This window comes from Rhinoderma darwinii, chromosome 10 (genome assembly GCF_050947455.1).
Source record: "Rhinoderma darwinii isolate aRhiDar2 chromosome 10, aRhiDar2.hap1, whole genome shotgun sequence".
NCBI lineage: Eukaryota > Metazoa > Chordata > Amphibia > Anura > Rhinodermatidae > Rhinoderma > Rhinoderma darwinii.
Genome location: NC_134696.1, coordinates 3,681,237 through 3,699,479, shown reverse-complemented (window position 1 = coordinate 3,699,479; position 18,243 = coordinate 3,681,237). Strand labels below are relative to the sequence as shown.

General features: G+C 48.2%; 1 long non-coding RNA gene across 2 annotated transcripts in view; it reads right to left on the bottom strand.

The window, feature by feature from the left end:
• The window catches only part of LOC142662397 (uncharacterized), a 65,982-nt gene extending 64,900 nt beyond the window's left edge, over window positions 1-1,082 (bottom strand). For both annotated transcript variants that reach the window (XR_012850921.1, XR_012850920.1), the window contains exon 1: window positions 972-1,082. This is a non-coding gene — a long non-coding RNA (uncharacterized LOC142662397). The remainder of the gene's footprint in view (window positions 1-971) is intronic.
• Window positions 1,083-18,243: the final 17,161 nt, after the last annotated feature.

The following is an 18,243-nucleotide window of genomic DNA, read 5'->3' as shown; positions in this document are numbered from 1 at the left end:
GTGCACAGGGGGTTACGATGCAGCAGAGCTTGGTCACTGGGCATGTACCCAACCGGTACCAGTCAGCAGCCCACAACGGTGGTCATAAAGTTCACTGTATTCCCTATCACAGATGCAAGAGCACAACTCCCAGCTCCCAAGAGCCTAACCCGTGGATATTACAACCAAAACATCACAAGTTAGGGTCTCAGGGAATGCGAGGGGTGCAGAGCTACTCAACTCACCTACAAGATATGAAAGTCAATGAACCCGTCAGCAGTCACTATAGTCAGGCACTGGTGACGCATGGGTTAAGGATGGAGTTGAGATGCTAGACAAGGTGCACAGCACTCCTTCATCAGATTCCTTCATACACCCCCAGATTCATAGTTCAGTCATGCGGCTTTTTATGTCATTGTCGCTTTAAGGTGTGCAGAAAATCGCAACGTATAGATAGTCCCCAACCTGCAGCCAGCGGATGTCCCGGACACTGGGCCTCACTCATTCCTGGCTGCACGTCAAGGGGAATGATCGGAGCATCTGTATCCACTAAACTCCAAAAAAGAAACAGGGGGAGGGTGAAAACTCGCTCCCCACCCTCCATTTACAGGCACCTCCATTCTTACACAGTCCACAGCTCCTTACACCCTGCAGAACATTCCACCCTCCTGTCTGTATGCAGCAGCATCTCCTGCCCCCCACCCCCTGTATCCAAACAGAGGCTGGGCTGCAAATCCCAGGTCTTCTTTCATTCAGTCTTGGGGGGCCCCTGTGTGGGGCGTCTTCCTACCTAGACCTTAAAGGGGTGGAAAAGAACAAAACCAGACAATAAAGACAGGACCTAAGTCAGTCCTATGGTCTGTCAGCAGAAGCCACTCAGGACTACATGGTCCCTGCAGACTCTCAGCAGACCTAAGGAAGGTGGCAGCACCATCTGATCCATGCCAGGAGGTCATTCCCTGTCTAGAGCCCAGACACAGCCCCCTCCTTACCTTTCCTGCCTTGTGCATCCCCCTCTTGTTCCTTCCTTTATGGCCATTGCCCTTGTGGAGCATGCAGCCGGGCTCCTGGAGACATCGGAGCACAAGCCCCTGCCTCCAGAAAGAACATTTCATCTTCAATGCCTCCCTTATGCTCCAGCAGACAGAGGTAGAGAGGCTGGGGGGGGTGACGCAAGGAAGGGGGATGCTGAAGGACAGCAAAATCAGGCACAAATCAACGACAAGACCAAATTTGCAAGCGCACACTGCCCCCTGTTCTGCTCCACCCTGTGCTCCTGGAAAGCTGCAGGCTCTGGTTACATTGCATCTATTGCCAGTCATAACCCAGATTCCATGCATGCCTACTAATTCTCCAGCAGCAGCGGCGGCCAATCATACCCTCCGAGACCCCAGCTTCACCCCCTTCTCCATTGTCATCTATCACTTTCTTTTGCACATGCCATAGTGATGTGATTGGGGGCTCAGCACTGCTACATCAATGGCGCAATTCATAGACATGGCTGCAGAGATCAGGTGCTCAGATACAAGTGTAATTAAAAATACTTGCAGGCCGGACACCGATCATGTGTCCAGGGCCCGGGGCTCTGTTATATAAAGAAACGGAACACCTAGTCCCTGGTACATCCTCGTGGTGACGCCGCCGCCGGGGATATCACTCTTTCCATCCATTATATTAATAGCTAAAACACAAGGTCAAAGGTCTAAATCATTAGAGGTCCCCGGAGCCCTTCTTTCTGCAGGTGGGGGTCATGCGCTTTGCCCAGTGCAGGCATCTTCTCCTTTAAGGGGGTCTTTAGCTGGGGCTGTGGAGGGGCCTTAATCACCCCCATGTCTGTGTTTTGCCAACCTGGCATGGGTTACAATGGGCGGCGTTGATCAGTGATAGGGAGCCGGTGTCGGTTACGTGGGGACGAAATTGAAACCGTGTTCCGAGATCATCCGTCCTACAGATCTGCCGTAATGAGGGAACCTATAGATATTCCCGGGATAAGGAGGAGCAACAAACTAGAAACAATGTATCAGTTATCGGCCTCAGTGTTTACACGTTTGTAGCAAGAAATAGTATTATGTGGATACAGGAGGCAGATAGACACGGGCCATACCATCTACATGGGGGGGTATTAGGTGTTTACCCCGACTCCGTCCGATCATGCTGGTGGAGCAGACAACCACTGGAGTAAAACCGCTCCTATCAAGAAGTTCATTGTATGGAGCGGATCTCAGCCGATTCTTTACGTAGACCAGGGGTTTGTTACAAGACTCGGTGCTGGATTATCAGATGTTCTGGATTATAGGACGTCTATTACATTTTCTTGTAGGGGTAGAAAACCTTCAGGAACAACAGGATCAGACTTTCTTGATTATCAAATGTCAGATTAAAGGAAGCTCGCAGTATATCTGTGTCCACAATTCGCCTCAATGTAAAATTATAACCTTTTTGTCATCATTTGGTTTTCAAATTAAGAGACTTCAGCCCCCTCCCCTTTATTGTTTTTTTGGGTAAAAGAAGCCAAAAACCAGGAATGGAACATAAACAGAGAAAAACCTAAAATGGAAAGATTTGCACCTCTTCCGTGTTTTGGACCCGCTCCTGGTTTTGGCTTCCAAATACTGAAGCAAAATACTGACCAGAATACTGACGTGCGCATGAGGCATTAAAGACTCAAAATTAATATCCGAGCAGCTTTGGCCATAACTACATGAAAACAGTCAGCAAGCTTGTGGATAGACGCCCCCCATTCCACACCTGGAAATAGTCAGCAAGCTTGTGGATAGGCACTCCCCTATTCCACATTTGGAAACAGTCAGCAAGCTTATGGATATGCACCCCCCATTCCACACGTGGAAACAGTCAGCAAGCTGGTAGATAGACGTCCCCCTATTCCACACTTGGAAACAGTCAGCAAGCTTGTGGATAGGCACTCCCCTATTCCACACTTGGAAACAGCAAGCTTGTAGATAGACACGCCCCTATTCCACACTTGGATACAGTCAGCAAGCTTGTGGATAGGCACTCCCCTATTCCACACTTGGAAACAGTCAGCAAGTTTGTGGATAGACACTCCCATAACAAGTTAGCACTGCTCCTATAATGCAAGGATCATGGTTCCTGCATTAGATGACTGTACAGTTCCTGGTGTGATGATGACACTTCTCAGAATGCAAATCACCAGAGCAATCCCTGTGCAGACACTGAACAAGCAGGGGATGCTGGGAGATTTCAGCTCTGAAGGCTACAGAATATGAATCAATGAAGGGAAACATAACTGGAATGTAATGTCAATGTATTTAATGGCTGAAAAGACAAGATTTACATTTCATTTGATGATGTCAGAAGCTGCGGGGATCCTGCAATCGCTCTGCTCCTCTCATCCCACCGATGCTGCAGGAGAGATCTTATTTCTTTACGTTTTGTTCATTTAGAGAAGGATCCGTCCGTTTTCAGTTATAGCTTTACTAATACTTTGCTTTATTCTCTCATACAGATCTGAAGCCACATCCTGGCTTGTACTCCAGTCACATGCAGAGCTGCATTCACAGTCCTGTATGTTGGCCTTCAGAAGGAGACTGTAGTTTATGTAGTTCATCTAAAGTCACATAATGCACTTCTCTTCTGGTAACACATCCAGAGCTGCAGAATTGTGAATGCAGCTCTGGATGTGACTGGAGTACAGGCCAGGATGTATAATACAAGTGAAGTGAATGATCGACGAAGTGACTCAACAAGTGTGAGATGTAGCTATAATATATTGTATATGTTCATACATTTCCTGCTGCGACCCCCGTCACCTCGTTATTCGCTTCACATATTTCAATGATTTTCTTATCAGTTGTGTGGATTGAGCGGCCGCCTATCGATCCCGTGTCACCGCCGCGATGTCTCGTGATTTCCGCTTAGTAAGATCTTATAATGTTATCTGCTCTTATGTTTGTCAAGGAAGAGAAGTTCATACAAGACGTTCATCCTCCAACACAGATATAATAATAATAATAATAACGCTGATACTAAAATAATAACCGATAATAAAGAATATAATAATAAATAATACTAATAATAAACAAAAATAATAATAATAAATAATAAAAATAATAATAAACAATAATAATAATAATAATAACCTTTATACCGAACAAGTGAAGTCCTGGAGATGGGAGGGGGAAGATTTCCACTGATTTCTCTATTCCGTCACCCCTCCCTCGGCTCAATGTATTCTTCTACAGAGACTGTCACTTATATTGGGGTCTGTCACTGTTATGGGCTCCTGTGGCTGTCACTGTAATGGGGCCCTGATGATGTAACGGAGCTTTATTACCCTGCATGCCTTGCTGCCCCCGCTCAATGAGACTTGGTTGCCCATGTTCCAGTCCTGGTCACCGGTTGTACTTCCTTGGAGAAGTTTTGGTCGATACAAACGTCTACATAACGGGAACACCCCACAAGACCGGGAACACCCCACAAGACCGGGAACACCCCGAAAGACCGGGAACACCCCACAAGATCGGGAACACCCCACAAGACCGGGAACACCCCACAAGACCGGGAACACCCCACAAGACCGGGAACTCCCCACAAGACCGGAAACACCCCACAAGACCGGAAGTTTTTGGAGAAGCTCTGACCCAGTCATCCGCACATCACAATTTGCCGCTTGTCACAGTCGCTCAGGACTTGACACTTACATTTTTCTGCTTCCAACAACAACTTCTAGAACTGAGTGATCACTTTCTGCAGAATACATCCCCCTACTACTAATACCGAGGTAGACTCAAATTTTTTTATTGCTCCAATTCATCTAAAATAAAATAAAGCAATTTTGCAAATAGTCCTGATTAATAAAAAGTCTTCCCGTTTTGTATCTTCAGCTCCTATGCTGAACTATGTAGCTCCAAGTCTACAGACTACAAACAATCCCTGTATGTAGTCTGACCCTGCAGTCAGGCGTTACTCCCCTCCCTCCACTCCCTCATACTAAGACCTTATTCACACGAAAGTGTCAATTTTTTTGCGCGCGTAAAAACGCAGCGTTTTTCTAGCTTTGTAGCTCCATATGACATCTGTGTACGGTGCGTGACTGCGGTTTTTTTACGCACGTATGTCATCAGTATGTCACGCTTTTTTATGTCAGCAAAATAAACTGAAGGAGGTGTTTTTCTTTTTCTCATCATTTCTTTAGCAACTGTTGTGTGAATCACGGACAGCACACATATGACGTCCGTGTGCTGTCCGTGATTTTCACGCACCCATTCACTTCAATGGGTGCGTGATGCGCAAAAACGCACAAGAATAGGACATGCAGTGAGTTTCACGCGGCGGACACACGGACATACGCTGCGTGAAAAACACTGAAATGTTGACACACAATGTCTGAATGGCCCCATTAAATTGCATAGGTCCGTGTGACGTCCGTTGTTTTAACGCGCGTAACATGGACGTGAAATACGCTCGTGTGAATATGGCCTTACTTACAAATTGAAGGAGTAACACATGACTGCAGGATCAAACTACACAGAGTTTCTTTGTAGTGTGTAACCATGAAGACACATAGTTTAGCAAAGGAGCTGTACACACAAAATGATAGGAATTCTTTAAGCAAAACTATTTGCAAAGTGACTTTCTTTTTTTTTAAATTATTATTATTATTATTATTATTATTAGTTTAGATACTTTGAGGCAATCAAAAATACTTGCAAAAGTATACATACCCTTAAAATGAACACAGTGGTCAAACTTTATAAAAAAAAGATTGATATGTCTGAACTCCCCATAAATGGCGCAGACACTGAAGTGACATATTTGCTTTTCTTTGCGGCAGTAATGGCATCATGATGGTAAGATATGAACAATATCCGCAACTAACATGAAATAACTGGGTACATGCTGCCACCTGCTGGAGAATCTTATGTACAACACCCTGTACTCCAGGATTATGGACCACACTGCAGGAATAACCGGGGATCAGCCCAGAATAATATTCTACATCCCTCTAGATTAGTCTTCAGATTCTTCCCATGATGCCTCAGGGTAGAGCACTGATTCGCACCTCTTAATACATAGGGGTAGGGGTACTTATGGCTGAACATTTGAATTGATTTTAAACATTTCACTACAGCTGCAGTCCAGTTAAATGCATTCAGCTGCCTGCAATCTTGTGGACTGCAGCTGTCACTATAGTTAAGACCCAGTGGCAGATTAAGTAGACCATAGGCCCTGGGCTGTTTCCCAAACTTGGGCCCCCCTTCCCCAACGCCGCTCTGCCTTGTCTATAGTGAACACTAATTTCTGTGTGAGCATTGACAAATGGTTGTTACGATTCCCCTTGTCAAACGGCTTTGTCCCTACATACTGACAGTCTCCAACCATCGCTGACTGTGTCACACTGTGTAAGGACACGACCTCCTGACAATGGGACTGGTAACACGCACTTGTCTATTAGTCCTGGGTACACAGAGATGTGTAGAATACAAGGATTTCCTACAACGGATGTCAGGAGAGGTGACAGATCCCCTATAGATCCAGTGACTCACAGGTGACGTCTTCTCTGATGGGAGTCATTCTCTTTTCTTCTCTATCTGACGCAGACCGTTATGGCGACTTCTCCTGATGAGACATCTTTGCCCATCACTTCTGCAGCCATTTCCAGCCTCTATAGAAACACACAAATTTAGACTCCAAGGCCCAGGACCACACATGAAAGGGGTTGTGCAGGCACGGACTGGTTTTTATACAGATGACATATCGATGTCCCCGGACAACCCCTTATACTCAGACTAATAAATTTGGACCCCAGACTAGATCATAGAATACATACAGACCCCAGACCTTCTAAACTATTGCAGTCCCCAGACCAGATCCCCCTAAACAAATACAGACCCCCAGAACAATCACCCTATATAAATACAGACCTCAGACCGGACCCCTAAATACAGACCCCAGACCTGACCCCCTACACTAATAATGACCACAGACCTGACTCCCTTAATACAGGCCCCAGACCAGACCCCCTAAACTAATACAGACTCCAAAATAAAGACCCATAAACTAATACAGATCCCAGACCACTAAATACAAACCCCCTAAATACAGACCCCAGACCTCAAACTAATACAGACCCTCCTAAATACAGACCACAGACCTGACCCCCTACACTAATAATGACCCCAGACCAGACCCCCTAATCTAATACAGACCCCAGACCAGACCCCTAAATACAAACCCCTAAACTAATACAGGCCCCCTAAATAGACCCCATAAACTAATACAGACCCCAGACGTCAAACTAATACAGACCCCTGAAACCTTAAACTAGCAGACCCCTAAATATACAGACCTAAACCCCTTAAACTAATACAGACAGCAAACCTCAGATCAGACCCTCTAAATACAGTCCCCAAACCAGACCCCCTAAATACAGACCCCTTAAACAAATCCATCCCCGTATACTTACATAGCAGCTCAGTCTTCTCTGTGGAGTTTTTCTGCTGTGCATGGAGCTGCGGTCATGTGACCTTATGTGTAAAGCTCCTTTTACAGGACATGCCGTTTCGTCGTGGTTCTTGCCGCGATTCGCGGCAGAATCACGGCAAAAACGCAACAAAACTACATTGTACTTTAAGCGGCCATGGCACCCCCGGCGGTTTTGGACCTCATGCTCTTTCACAGCTAAAGCACTGAAGGCGTGAGTGTTACCCATGACGGGCGCCATCACTTTACTCATGTTGACATTGAAGCTTCTGATGGAGCATCCTGCAGCTGTCAGCACCTCATCGTACGTGACTCAACCAGCAGAATAGTGAGTGTAGCTCTGGAGTATAATACAGGATGTAACTCAGGATCAGTACAGGATAAGTAATGTAATGTATGTACACAGTGACTCCACCAGCAGAATAGTGAGTGCAGCTCTGGAGTATAATACATGATGTAACTCAGGATCAGTACAGGATAAGTAATGTAATGTATATACACAGTGACTCCACCAGCAGAATAGTGAGTGCAGCTCTGGAGTATAATACAGGATGTAACTCAGGATCAGTACAGGATAAGTAATGTATGTACACAGTGACTCCACCAGCAGAATAGTGAGTGTAGCTCTGGAGCATAATACAGGATGTAACTCAGGATCAGTACAGGATAAGTAATGTATGTACACAGTGACTCCTCCAGCAGAATAGTGAGTGCAGCTCTGGAGTATAATAAAGGATGTAACTCAGGATCAGTAAAGGATAAGTAATGTAATGTCTATACACAGTGACTCCACCAGCAGAATAGTGAGTGCAGCTCTGGAGTATAATACAGGATGTAACTCAGGATCAGTACAGGATAAGTAATGTAATGTATGTACACAGTGACTCCACCAGCAGAATAGTGAGTGCAGCTCTGGAGTATAATACAGGATATAACTCAGGATCAGTACAGGATAAGTAATGTAATGTATGTACACAGTGACTCTACCAGTAGAATAGTGAGTACAGCTCTGGAGTATAATACAGGGTGTAACTCAGGATCAGTACAGGATAAGTAATGTAATGTATGTACACAGTGACTCCACCAGCAGAATAGTGAGTGCAGCTCTGGAGTATAATACAGGATGTAACTCAGGATCAGTACAGGATAAGTAATGTATGTACACAGTGACTCCACCAGCAGAATAGTCAGTGCAGCTCTGGAGTGGGTGGAGTAGGAGGTGTGGAGAGAGCTGCTGAGACTTCCGTGCAGGCCTTGGATCCAGGGACTTTCCTTATCCTATCTGCCCAGGCCTCATACCATCTGCCTGGGCTTGGAAAGTACCCTGAGGGGGGTTCCATCCTAGGATGGAGCCTCAGACCTCTACCTCCCGGAGCATGCCAGCGGGGGGTAGAGGGTCATCCCAGCTGGCTGGGAATATGCAAACGGTCGCGGGGGTGAGGAGATCATCTCGGGGCAAGGCTGTCCTGGCTCCCCCTGAGGCTGGAACCCTGGATAAGGGTATGGAGACGCGGTCCGGCAGGGTGATCGAGGTGTTGTCATCTGGAGAAGGACCAGCGCCGTCCGGACATTTGGATGACGGTCGTGTGGAGGAATGGGGACAGCTGAGGACCGGAGAGACGGTGGAGAACTTCAGCTCCCGTCTGGCTATGCGGTTGGAGGAGTATCGGGACCTCAGGAAGTCGCTGCAACGGCTCCGTGCGGACTTGGCGGTCGCCAGAGGAAGAGCTGCAAAAGCCTCAGGAGGTAAGAGGTCCCGATACCTTTTAAATGTGAAATCCTTGTTGGAGGAAATAAAAGAAGTGGAAGAGAGACGTGAGGAGATTTTGGCAGGCGGAGGGGTGTTTGGTGAAAAATTAAAAAATGAAGAGAGGTTTGCCGAGATGGCAGAACCTATAAAAATAGAAAGTGTGGAGGAAGACAGCAGAGCCCCAGACACAGCAAAGGAAATTGTGGGGGAGAAAATGGAGCATGAGAATGCAAAGTCCAGAGAAGGCTCAGATTCTGAGGCACCCAGGAGCAGTGAGGAGGAGGAGGGTGGACACACAGCTGGGAGAAATCAGGAGAGTTTTGATACTGACAGTGAGCGGCCTCCAGGATTACTCACTCAGATCCGTAATGTGGAGTCGCCGGTATCCTTCCAGGGATTTTGTTTCGGTGCAGAGTTACCCGCAGAGGAGGAAAAGGAAAAGAAGAAAAAATTTAAGAAGAAAAAAAAGACAAAGGAAAAAAAATCTGCTGAAGGTTCATTTAAAATGGTGTATACAGCAAGATCCTTCCTGTGCTCTGAGCCAGATGAAAGTCAGGATCAGGGCGCAGGTCCCGCAAGACCCCCAGCTCAAGCCTCTGCAGTGGGGCTGGAGCGGGAATGCGGGGAGAGTGTTACGGGTCCGGCATTAGAACACGTGGTGGTCAAAATGGCGCCGGACGCCAACCCCTGCAAAGGGGGCGGTACTGGTGGCCTGGTGACGCCAGGGGGTGTGTCCCCGTGTCCGGTTAATGGCGAGCCCGGGAAACTGGTCTCTGATGCGAGTCAGCGGTCTGGAGAACGGGTAAACCAGAAACCGGATGTGGTGTCTGAAAGCCGGAAGTCTGTCGGTGTCAAGCCGTCAGACGTTCCGGACAAGGGCGGTCACAGAGGGGGCTCCGGCTCTGTTGGCCACTCCTCTGTGGGAGGGGGGAGTGGTCCGGCGCCGGAGGCGGCTCCAGTGACGTCAGTGGCTCCTTCGTCCGCATCACTGAAAAGTGGTGTAGGCGAGAAGGGGGCTGCTGGCGTCGGGGGCGACGGTGGCCCCTTTCCCAAAAATGTTCCGCACATAGAAAAGATGGAGGTTAATGAGGCGGAGGGCACAGCGGGGACACCGCTTATAACATCTGGTGGCGTCCCTGCAAAGGTGCCTGATGATGCGGAGACTGAAGCAGTGTCTACCCACACAAAATGTACAGGAAAAATACATAACATAGGACCAGGCCTGGCCAGAAGGATGACTGCAGGGGGACCTGGTGGGTTAAATAAAAAAGTTGCGGCTGTGGATGTGGGAACTGCTGGGGGTATGCAGGTGTCTGTAAATAAAGATGCTGGAGTGTCTGCTGGTAATGGGGTGTTGAGTGCTGTGTCTGTGGGTGGTGGGGATGGGGTATCAACCAGGGGCAATGGGCCTGGCGCTCCTCTTGCTGTGACATCCGGCAGGTCTTATGCTGGTGTGGCAGCGGGGGGACAGCGGGCCCACCCATCTTCATCCTCAAGGTCCGGGGACGGTAACTTGCAACAACGTCTCTTGGACGCTTTAAGAGAGGGAAAGCAAACCCTAACCATAGGGGGAGTGCAGAAGGACCTGTCTTTCTGGATAGACAGATATGGTCTAAATGCCTTCCGAGAGCAACGAGGAGATCAGTGGTCGCTCCCAACAGCCGGGCAGGCTGTAGCCAGGAGGAATGTGGTCCGTCTCCGGTGGCGTGGCAATGATGCGTGCCCTCCCAGAAAGAGGGTGGTGGAGCTGCTGCTGGGGATGGGCTTCAAGGCGAGTGACATCTTTGCCTTGATACATCCTCATGGCTCGGTCGAGTTTGACATCAGCTTTGTTCACCTAGGGGGCCTTGAGGTCTTCTGGGGGAACTACGAGCTGATGAAGGACGAGCCTGGCTGGCGAGACTTTGCTGCACAAGCAATTTCTCGCCAAAGTGGTCCCAAGAGAGTGACCGTTCTTACCCGTAACGAGTCACTCTCTTGTATTGATATCATGACCTGGTTGGGAAGGTACGGAGAGGTAGTAGAGATGCCACGGAAGAACATGGATGAGTTTGGCATCTGGTCAGGGGCCTGGACGTTCATGGTTAAACTAAAGCGTCTGGGACAGACGGTGTCCCACATACCATCGTCTGCTTTCCTGGGAAGAGATCGGATCCTTGTCTTCTACCAGGGGCAGCCGAAGTTGTGTCACCGGTGTGGCGACCCCTCACATTTGAGTGCAGGCTGCAAGGTGCAGAAGTGTGCTCATTGTGGGGGGATTGGTCATCTAGCCGCATCGTGTGACCGTATTCGCTGCAACCTGTGTGGTGACTTAGGTCACCCGTTCAGTCGGTGTCCTCGCTCTGTTGTCAATGCCTGTTCCAAACCTGCGGAGGATGAAAGGAGGGAGGCCTCCGTGGGTGAGGGTGCGGGCAGGGACGATGGGGCACAGGGGCAAGGGAAGAATGCAAAGAAGGGTCCCCCTTCTCGCCAGAGAAGGGCGGAGAAGCGAAGGAAGGAGAGGATTTGGAGGGCGCTCCAGGAAACTGGGACGACCTCTGATTCGGATCTGGATGCCCCCCCTGAAGCTGATGCCCCTGGGGAGGCCGAATTGAACGGGGAGATGAGGAGGATCCAAAGGGAGCAGAGGGCTGAGGACTCTCAGTCCTCCCACTATGAAAGTGTGGGAGAGGAAGAGAGGACTCAGCCTACAGCAAAAGGGACACCGGGCAAAACCCATGGGCCAAATACATCTGGCCCCGCCCTGGCCCAGGAAGGTAAATCCTGTACCCCCCTGGTGAGCTCTACTGATCGATACCATGCTCTCGTGGACATTCCAGCCTCTCATACTAAGAGGGAGGGCATGGTAGGGCACCCTAGAGTCGTTGAGCCTCCCCTGCTGCAGGGGCCGTTGCCCCCAGAGGGGGAGGTTGACCCGGAACTTGGGGATGAAGATGGGAATAGGGTGGTGAGTATGGACTCCTCAGTTTGCAAGAAGCGAGGCAAAGAAGGGGGGTCCTCATCAGATAGAGGAGGGGGTGGGAAGAAGAAAGCCGTCTAACTCAAACATCCATGATGGCGGCACCCACTCCGTTGACGCTGGCATCAATTAACGTTGCCAGCATTAAGTCAGATAGGGCGAGATTTGCAGCCTTTGATTTTCTTGGCCGAGTTGAAGCCGACATTTTGTTTTTGCAGGAGACCAGGCTGTCACTTTTGGCAGACGTCGTTAAATCTAGGAGGGAGTGGCGACGCGGGCCCTCCTACTGGTCTCTTGCGGCTGAGCCCTATAGCGGAGTGGCGGTCCTTTTCACCGCACCGGTAACATGCCGACGGATGATTGAGTTAGAAATGGGGAGGTGCTTGATCTTAGATGTCCTCATGAGGGGACAGGAATTAAGACTAATCAATATATACGGACCCCAGAGCAAATGGGACCGTAAAAGTCTCTTCATGAGGATTAAGCCTTTCCTTTTTTCAGGTCGACAAGTTATCTTTGGAGGGGACTTCAATACTGTCGTGAGGCCCCGAGATAGAGGAGGTTCCGGAGATAAAAAATTGACCTATGATAGTGTAGCATTAAAAAATATAGTTAGCGATGCTCGCCTGGTGGATATCCACATCAGGCATACCCCAGGCCACTCGGGTTTCACCTATCGTAGAGGTAGTTGTAGGTCTAGGATAGACAGGTTTTTTTTGAAGGAGGAAGCCATCTCTTCACCAGTGTCCGTTGTTGAGGTGGAGTTCTCCGATCACTGTATGATTATTTTCTCTTTGAACATTGCAGAGTCCCTCCAGATGGGAAGAGGTATATGGAGGCTGAATTCTACTCTCTTGGAAGAAGCGGAGATAAGACAGGCCTTTGAGGATTTTCTTCAGAGCCAGGTACCTTTGTTGGATCTCAGTGGTACTAAGTCCGGGTGGCAGGATTTTTCCGCAGGCTCTCAAGCCTCAGGTCCATGAGTAGGTACCGCCTATATCAGGAACTGAGGGGGAAACTCGAACATCTGGTCTCAACCGGGGGTAGTGGGGAGGAGATCTCCGTGGTGAAAGCTTTGCTCAGGAGGTGTCAGTATGATAGGCACACATCTTTAGTTCTTGAGAGGGATTTCGGGAAGTACCGCTCGCCCGACCCCTACAGGAACTGTAAGATGTCAGTGAGTCGTAAGGTTGTGACAGGACTGATTGATAGTACAGGATCTCTGAAGAGATCCAAATCAGGGATCTTGGAGGTCGTCAGATCCTTCTACTCGCACCTCTTGGGGAAGCAAGATCCAAACCGAGACGAGATGTCGGCTTTCCTGGCTGAAACCATCCCTGAGCCAGGGGTAGACCCCTCTCTCGGTGTTTTGATAGACTCGATCAAGGAAGAGGAAGTTGGATTGGCGATTGATGGGCTTGCCCTCAAAAAATCGCCAGGGCCGGATGGCTTAACATCCGAGTTTTATAAGACTTTTAAAGGAACCCTAGTTCCCCTCTTGACTGAGGTGTTTAATGAGTGCCTTTCCTCGGGTACTTTGCCAATGTCAATGAGGAGGTCGGCCTTGATCGTTTTATCGAAGGGTAAAGACTCGACCCGTATTGAGAATTGGCGTCCCATAGCGCTGCTCAATACGGACAGAAAGGTTCTCGCAAAGGTGCTGTTTAATCGGCTGGTGAAGTTTGCATCCCGGCTCCTTTCGCCGGTCCAGCATTGCTCTGTTCCAGGCCGCAGCACATTTAGTGCTGTCCTCAGTGTCAGAGAGGCAGTGGAGCAGGGAAATTCTGGTCGGTGGGAGGGGTACATCCTGTCCTTGGACCAGGCCAAGGCTTTTGACCGGGTGGACCACGAGTACCTCTGGTCGGTCCTTCTGAGGTACGGCCTACCGGGGGGGTTTGTCAATTGGCTACAGACCTTATACACTGGGGCTGAGACTTTTGCGCTGGTGAACGGTTGGGTTGGAACCCCCTTTGAGGTTGGGTCTGGTGTCCGCCAGGGTTGTCCCTTGAGCCCTTTGCTATATGCGTTCGCAATTGATCCTTTTCTTAAAAGGATCGATCGTGGGCCATTGGCGGGAGTCGGGGCCGGCCTGGAGGGGCCGGAGGCCACTCAGAGGGTGGTTGCGTACGCAGACGACGTCTCCATTTTTGTCTCCTCGAGAGGGGAGGCAGAGTGGGTGATGTCGGAAGTGGAGCGTTACTCGTTGGCATCTGGGTCCAAGATCAACCGGGATAAGTGCAAAAGTCTCTGGCTGGGAGGAGGAGATCCTGGTTTTGATCTCCCGGACACCCTTCCAGAGCCTCAGGGGTCTGCTAAGATCTTAGGAGTCGAATTTGGCCCGGGTGATTACCCCAAGAAGAACTGGGAGGATAGGCTGAATCTAGTTGCCCAGAAGGTCGACCAATGGAAGGGTTGGTCCTTAACCCTGAGGGAAAGTGTTCACTTGGCCAAGGCCTACCTGGTGCCCATGTTGCTTTACCTGGGCAGTGTGTGCATCTTGCCAGAACCTCTCTGGACTCGGGTCTATAGCCTGTTCTTCCAGCTGTTATGGGGGAACAGGCTCAACCTAATCAAGAGGGAGGTTACTTACCTACCAAGGACACTAGGCGGGTTAGGTATGGTTAACCCGGTGGTGTTCCTAGTGAACACCTTTGTTAAGATCAACCTGGCAAACCTCTGGCAAGAGAGGGCTCCTTGGTGGATATCCTCCTGCAGGGGGTGGTTTCGGCCTTGGAATGGGAGAGAGGAGGGCAAGTGAAAGACCTGCGTACACCTCACGGACATCTCCCGGCTTATGCCACCCTGGCGCTGAAGATTGTTCGCCGGTGGGGTCTGGAGGTGTGGGAGATCAGGACCATGTCGAGAAAATTTCTTGACAGGAGGGTCCTGATGACCCACTTCCAGAAGCCCCTGGCGCTCAAAGACTGCCCAAGTAGTGACCTCGGGGTGGGATTAAAACTTTTAAATTCAGCGAGGATTCCCCAGAAGTTTTGGGATCTGGCTTGGCGTTGCTTCCATGGGAGACTGTATGTGAGGGGCAATCTAAAGTGCAGAAGCTCTGATGATCGGGATTGCCCCCGGGAGGAGTGCGGCGGAGTGCTGGAAAGCATGGAGCATTTCCTGCTTCATTGCCCTTTCAATACAGAGGTATACAAAAGGGTGGGAGCCTCCATTGGTTGGCCAGGCCTAACCAGCCTCTCCTATGCTGGGTGGGCCTATGGAGTGTTCGGAGACCTCGGTGGTAGGGACCATTGCACCTTGTTTCTAGTCAGTATAGTGGTCAGGCACTTTATGTGGAATGCACGATGTCTAGTTTCTACCCAGAAGAAAATCCTCCTAGTGGATGAGGTTGTTAGCAATATCATGGGTGACCTGGTGAAGGTGCATTCTTTGGAGGTTGGCAGATTGGGAGCATCCAAAGCCTCTCGTCTTTGGAGGGGCTTTTCCTTTTGGGTGCCTTAATGTGTCTGCCTTCATGAGGGAGGGGGGGGTCGTCACTGGTGCTCAACTGGAGGTGGGGGTCTGCGTTCCGCTGAGGCACCAAAAAAAATATAGCGATAGGGCTCGGAATAAGGGAAAGGTGAGGGTCAGCATAGGGTCAGCTTTCAATAGGGTCAAGAAAGGGCTAGTAATAGGGTAAGGAGATAGGGCAAGCGATAGGGAGGGTGCAGCGGTGGACGTGGTACCTTGGCCTCTGGGGGGGTGCTGGGGGGGGGCTTTCCCTTCTCTCTATCTGGTGATGGGCTAGGTAAGCACAGGAAGATTTTTGTTTTGTTTAGGATTGAAATGGCAGGAAAAAGGTTTACAAGCGACCGAACTTGGTGCTTTCGGGTACGGTGTATTTTGTATATGGTTTGGTATTTGGACAAGTTGGTGATGTGTATTGTATTATATTGTAAAAATGTTGTTAGAATAGGGATAGACTTAAGGGGGTTAATAGATAGGTTGGGAGGGGTCGGGGGGGGGGGTTTGCCTGACCCAGCCCCGGACTATGCGGACATGGGAGGACATGGGGCGGGGGGCTGGGCTGGGGTGTTGGGTGTGGTGGTGGGGGCCAGCATCTGGACTATGCGGACGTGAGAGGACATGAGGCGAGATGCTGGCTGGGGTGGTGGAGTTTAGGTAAGAAGGGTAAGGTTAAGGAAAGTCAGGATGTGTATAGTGTGATTTAAAAAAAAAAAAAAAAAAAATTTTAAAAAAAATATATGAAAAAAAAAAAAAAAAAAATTGGGATTAGTATTATTATATTTTGGATTGTTTTTGTTATTATTATTTTATTTGTTATTATTATGTTGTTTGATTATTATTATTATCATCATTATTATGTTGTTTCTTTAGGCCCTTGGTTGACGCGGGTCGGGGGATTTTCTGTTGGTACTTTTGATGACGTTTATATGATGTTTGTATATATTCTAGTTATTGTTTAGCTTCGGATGAAGTGTAGATGTAAGTATATAAGAGTGGGGTGTATGTGGCCGGGTCTGGTATAGTTTTCTCTTCTCATATACAGAGATGTATATAAGAAAATTTGTTTATAAGAATTGGGTTGTGACTTTTTGGTTATATGGAATTAGTTATGTATTTGTTTTTCAGTTTATGTTTTGTAAATTTATATAAAATAAAGAGATACAGGATATAACTCAGGATCAGTACAGGATAAGTAATGTAATGTATGTACACAGTGACTCTACCAGTAGAATAGTGAGTACAGCTCTGGAGTATAATACAGGGTGTAACTCAGGATCAGTACAGGATAAGTAATGTAATGTATGTACACAGTGACTCCACCAGCAGAATAGTGAGTGCAGCTCTGGAGTATAATACAGGATGTAACTCAGGATCAGTACAGGATAAGTAATGTATGTACACAGTGACTCCACCAGCAGAATAGTGAGTGTAGCTCTGGAGCATAATACAGGATGTAACTCAGGATCAGTACAGGATAAGTAATGTATGTACACAGTGACTCCTCCAGCAGAATAGTGAGTGCAGCTCTGGAGTATAATAAAGGATGTAACTCAGGATCAGTAAAGGATAAGTAATGTAATGTCTATACACAGTGACTCCACCAGCAGAATAGTGAGTGCAGCTCTGGAGTATAATACAGGATGTAACTCAGGATCAGTACAGGATAAGTAATGTAATGTATGTACACAGTGACTCCACCAGCAGAATAGTGAGTGCAGCTCTGGAGTATAATACAGGATATAACTCAGGATCAGTACAGGATAAGTAATGTAATGTATGTACACAGTGACTCTACCAGTAGAATAGTGAGTACAGCTCTGGAGTATAATACAGGGTGTAACTCAGGATCAGTACAGGATAAGTAATGTAATGTATGTACACAGGGACTCCACCAGCAGAATAGTGAGTGCAGCTCTGGAGTATAATACAGGATGTAACTCAGGATCAGTACAGGATAAGTAATGTAATGTATGTACACAGTGACTCCACCAGCAGAATAGTGAGTGCAGCTCTGGAGTATAATACAGGATGTAACTCAGGATCAGTAAAGGATAAGTAATGTATGTACACAGTGACTCCTGCAGCAGAATAGTGAGTGCAGCTCTGGAGTATAATACAGGGTGTAACTCAGGATCAGTACAGGATAAGTAATGTAATGTATGTACACAGTGACTCCACCAGCAGAATAGTGAGTGCAGCTCTGGAGTATAATACAGGATGTAACTCAGGATCAGTACAGGATAAGTAATGTAATGTATGTACACAGTGACTCCACCAGCAGAATAGTGAGTGCAGCTCTGGAGTATAATACAGGATGTAACTCAGGATCAGTACAGGATAAGTAATGTAATGTATGTACACAGTGACTCCACCAGCAGAATAGTGAGTGCAGCTCTGGAGTATAATACAGGATGTAACTCAGGATCAGTAAAGGATAAGTAATGTATGTACACAGTGACTCCTGCAGCAGAATAGTGAGTGCAGCTCTGGAGTATAATACAGGGTGTAACTCAGGATCAGTACAGGATAAGTAATGTAATGTATGTACACAGTGACTCCACCAGCAGAATAGTGAGTGCAGCTCTGGAGTATAATACAGGATGTAACTCAGGATCAGTACAGG